Below are 5,000 nucleotides of genomic sequence, written 5' to 3'. Positions count from 1 at the left end.
GGTGCATCCTCTCCGCCACAGTACACCATCCACACTATGATAACCACACCAGGGGGTCCAATTCTAAAATAGAATATCCCACCCGTCCGACATCCACAATTGCTCAGATAAGCCACCAACACCCACACATGTCCTACACAGGGGTGCACCCAACACCACCACACTGCCTCCTGTTACGGCACAGAAACAATGGCAGGAATGAATCACACAGGTCTGCCGCTCCCTTGCCGCAACCACAGACGCGGCGCGCCTCCAGTCACGAGCGAAAAGCGCATCCTGACGAGACATAACTGCTGTGACATACTGAAGCTGCCTCAGACATTCACTTACAATGATCACTACCAACGAACCTCGGCCCCCCCCCCCCCCAACACACTCTCTTACCACGTTGTGTACTGTAATCCAACCCATTTCGCACCTTAACCTAACCCATTTTGCACCTTAACTTAACCAAATTCGTAACGCAATTTGTACCGCAATGTAACGCAATGTGTACCGCAATGTAACGCAATGTGTACCGCAATGTAACGCAATGTGTACCGCAATGTACCGCAATGTGTACCGCAATGTACCGCAATGTGTACCGCAATGTGTAACGCAATGTGTAACGCAATGTGTAACGCAATGTGTAACGCAATGTGTACCGCAATGTGTACCGCAATGTGTACCGCAATGTGTAACGCAATGTGTACCGCAATGTGTAACGCAATGTGTACCGCAATGTGTAACGCAATGTGTAACGCAATGTGTACCGCAATGTAACGCAATTTGTACCGCAATGTAACGCAATTTGTACCGCAATGTAACGCAATTTGTACCGCAATGTAACGCAATTTGTACCGCAATGTAACGCAATTTGTACCGCAATGTAACGCAATTTGTACCGCAATGTAACGCAATTTGTACCGCAATGTAACGCAATTTCTACCTTAACCTAACCCACGTTGTGCCTTAACCTAACCCACGTTGTGCCTTAACCTAACCCACGTTGTGCCTTAACCTAACCCACGTTGTGCCTTAACCTAACCCACGTTGTGCCTTAACCTAACCCACGTTGTGCCTTAACCTAACCCACGTTGTGCCTTAACCTAACCCACGTTGTGCCTTAACCTAACCCACGTTGTGCCTTAACCTAACCCACGTTCTGCCTTAACCTAACCCACGTTGTGCCTTAACCTAACCCACGTTGTGCCTTAACCTAACCCACGTTGTGCCTTAACCTAACCCACGTTGTGCCTTAACCTAACCCACGTTGTGCCTTAACCTAACCCACGTTGTGCCTTAACCTAACCCAAGTTGTGCCTTAACCTAACCCAAGTTGTGCCTTAACCTAACCCAAGTTGTGCCTTAACCTAACCCAAGTTGTGCCTTAACCTAACCCAAGTTGTGCCTTAACCTAACCCAAGTTGTGCCTTAACCTAACCCAAGTTGTGCCTTAACCTAACCCAAGTTGTGCCTTAACCTAACCCAAGTTGTGCCTTAACCTAACCCACGTTGTGCCTTAACCTAACCCAAGTTGTGCCTTAACCTAACCCACGTTGTGCCTTAACCTAACCCACGTTGTGCCTTAACCTAACCCACGTTGTGCCTTAACCTAACCCACGTTGTGCCTTAACCTAACCCACGTTGTGCCTTAACCTAACCCACGTTGTGCCTTAACCTAACCCACGTTGTGCCTTAACCTAACCCACGTTGTGCCTTAACCTAACCCACGTTGTGCCTTAACCTAACCCACGTTGTGCCTTAACCTAACCCACGTTGTGCCTTAACCTAACCCACGTTGTGCCTTAACCTAACCCACGTTGTGCCTTAACCTAACCCACGTTGTGCCTTAACCTAACCCACGTTGTGCCTTAACCTAACCCACGTTGTGCCTTAACCTAACCCACGTTGTGCCTTAACCTAACCCACGTTGTGCCTTAACCTAACCCACGTTGTGCCTTAACCTAACCCACGTTGTGCCTTAACCTAACCCACGTTGTGCCTTAACCTAACCCACGTTGTGCCTTAACCTAACCCAAGTTGTGCCTTAACCTAACCCAAGTTGTGCCTTAACCTAACCCAAGTTGTGCCTTAACCTAACCCAAGTTGTGCCTTAACCTAACCCAAGTTGTGCCTTAACCTAACCCAAGTTGTGCCTTAACCTAACCCAAGTTGTGCCTTAACCTAACCCAAGTTGTGCCTTAACCTAACCCAAGTTGTGCCTTAACCTAACCCAAGTTGTGCCTTAACCTAACCCACGTTGTGCCTTAACCTAACCCACGTTGTGCCTTAACCTAACCCACGTTGTGCCTTAACCTAACCCACGTTGTGCCTTAACCTAACCCACGTTGTGCCTTAACCTAACCCACGTTGTGCCTTAACCTAACCCACGTTGTGCCTTAACCTAACCCACGTTGTGCCTTAACCTAACCCACGTTGTGCCTTAACCTAACCCACGTTGTGCCTTAACCTAACCCACGTTGTGCCTTAACCTAACCCACGTTGTGCCTTAACCTAACCCACGTTGTGCCTTAACCTAACCCACGTTGTGCCTTAACCTAACCCACGTTGTGCCTTAACCTAACCCACGTTGTGCCTTAACCTAACCCACGTTGTGCCTTAACCTAACCCACGTTGTGCCTTAACCTAACCCAAGTTGTGCCTTAACCTAACCCACGTTGTGCCTTAACCTAACCCACGTTGTGCCTTAACCTAACCCACGTTGTGCCTTAACCTAACCCACGTTGTGCCTTAACCTAACCCACGTTGTGCCTTAACCTAACCCACGTTGTGCCTTAACCTAACCCAAGTTGTGCCTTAACCTAACCCACGTTGTGCCTTAACCTAACCCACGTTGTGCCTTAACCTAACCCAAGTTGTGCCTTAACCTGCTCTGTAATTGGCATATGACACGTTACATTAATCCAGTGTTGTCTAACCACAACCCTCTGAATATAGTTCGCTACTCGCACCGCCCACCCTCTTGTGTATCGTTTCATGTTCAACACTTCGCAAGTGTTGCTTACTTTTTACATGCTCCCGCTGTACACTGTAATGTGGACGACTGCAGGATGTACATCGCCCCCACCCTCCCCCCTGCCTTCGCACGCTGGTCGTTCAGGTGCTTGCGTGTTCAATGCCCTTCGCAGCTGTTCACTGGCATTCGCATGTCGAAGCGCTCAGTCTACGTCGTGGTACGGCCTGTGTCCACTGTCCGCTGATGTCGTAAGCTTAACCCTCACATTGTACTGCACATAGGTCCGTATGTACTGCATGATACGCTGTGGCACATGTGTGACCGTACAACGACTGCGCCCAACAACAGCGAACCATACGGTCCAAATGTTGTGCACTCAGCCACGTGCCGTCTCCCCATAACAGCTACATTGCAGTGTGGTACGCCATAGAGACGTGTGGGATTAACGGACGCCCTGGATGGCGATCAGCATGAGCCGTCTGTTGATGTAGTGGCGCGTGTATTCAAACGTAGTCGTCTCTTCTCACACAGTGTGATAGCATGGTGCACCGCGTTCCACATCTGCGACATGGTACAGATGCTGGTTGACAGTCGGTCTCGTAATGGACATCGCATACGTAGGGGGCCACCTCCCACGTGTTCTCTAGTCGTGCACATTTTGTTGCGTGTATGTGGGCAGACGTAGTGTGTCGTGACACCTAACAGACAGGTATGCAATAATCGTTGCATTTGCAAACTGGGATGGACGTCTACGTTTGCTGGTGACGTTACGCAAATGAACAACTGGTAAACCCATTGTGGTGCGGTTGTTGTTGCTGGAGGTAAATCAGTAAGGGCAAATCTGTGTGTGAAGCGATACGCGGCGGTGGCTGGGTGGGACCGTCCCCGGCCGGTGAGGGGGGGCCGCCCGGCGTGCTGGCCGCGCGGTGCGTGGGCGCACGCGCTACAGCCGGCTGGTGGGGGCGCCCAGTGGCAGGCGCGCCGGCCGACGGACGCGGCAGGCGGCGCAGCTGCGCGCCGGGGCACCCTGCGCGCGGCGCCGGGCGGCCAAAGTGGGTCCTCGCGGGCCCGGTGCGAAGCGCGGTGGACATCTGCAGTGTGCTGGTCCGACTGAGGACTGTGTGCGTTGAGGATGCGCCGCCGCCCGGCACTCGGCGCCGCGACGCCGTCTGCTGCTCGGTCGCCCCAGCGGTTCTCGCTGGTGGTTTGTATCGCAGTTGTGCAGACGTGTTGGCACGTGCGCTGTGCTGGGAGAGTTCGCTTCGGCACCCACGTGGGGCCTTTGCCCTTCTGTGGCGCTGGCGTTGGAGCTGCCGGTCACCGTAGGTGGCGCGTGTTGTCTCCCGCCGGCAATGCCACGACAGCACGCTCCCGGGCCTCTGTCGGCAGCGGCAAGCTCAGTTGGGAGCACGGGTGGTCGCACCTAAAGCGTCTACTCGCCTAACTCCGGGCGATTGCGCCTCTCTCGAACCCGACCAAGTACTTAGGACGGCGCTGCGCGCCGCCGGGACCTGAGAGGGTTTCGAGGTGTATTGTGCAGGGGAGCTCAGCCTCCTCCTGTTTGCAGAATAATTGAGCGGACGCTTGCGTGTTCGCGCGGGCCCCTGGGACACACTCCCGGGCGGCCGGCTGCTCAGCTCTAGTTGACGCAGCTCCCTGGTTGATCCTGCCAGTAGTCATATGCTTGTCTCAAAGATTAAGCCATGCATGTCTCAGTACAAGCCGCATTAAGGTGAAACCGCGAATGGCTCATTAAATCAGTTATGGTTCCTTAGATCGTACCCACGTTACTTGGATAACTGTGGTAATTCTAGAGCTAATACATGCAAACAGAGTCCCGACCAGAGATGGAAGGGACGCTTTTATTAGATCAAAACCAATCGGTCGGCTCGTCCGGTCCGTTTGCCTTGGTGACTCTGAATAACTTTGGGCTGATCGCACGGTCCTCGTACCGGCGACGCATCTTTCAAATGTCTGCCTTATCAACTGTCGATGGTAGGTTCTGCGCCTACCATGGTTGTAACGGGTAACGGGGAATCAG

At 52.6% G+C, this 5,000-nt stretch overlaps 1 non-coding gene across 1 annotated transcript in view; it reads left to right on the top strand.

Annotated features, from left to right (window-relative positions):
* The first annotated feature begins 4,612 nt into the window (after window positions 1-4,612).
* Window positions 4,613-5,000, top strand: part of LOC126134540 (small subunit ribosomal RNA) — a 1,909-nt gene continuing 1,521 nt past the window's right edge. The window contains exon 1 of the ribosomal RNA XR_007527750.1: window positions 4,613-5,000. This exon is cut by the window's right edge and continues 1,521 nt beyond it. This is a non-coding gene — a ribosomal RNA (small subunit ribosomal RNA).

The sequence above is a fragment of the Schistocerca cancellata genome, unplaced genomic scaffold (assembly GCF_023864275.1).
Source record: "Schistocerca cancellata isolate TAMUIC-IGC-003103 unplaced genomic scaffold, iqSchCanc2.1 HiC_scaffold_604, whole genome shotgun sequence".
Lineage (NCBI taxonomy): Eukaryota > Metazoa > Arthropoda > Insecta > Orthoptera > Acrididae > Schistocerca > Schistocerca cancellata.
This window is presented reverse-complemented; position numbering and strand designations above follow the sequence as displayed.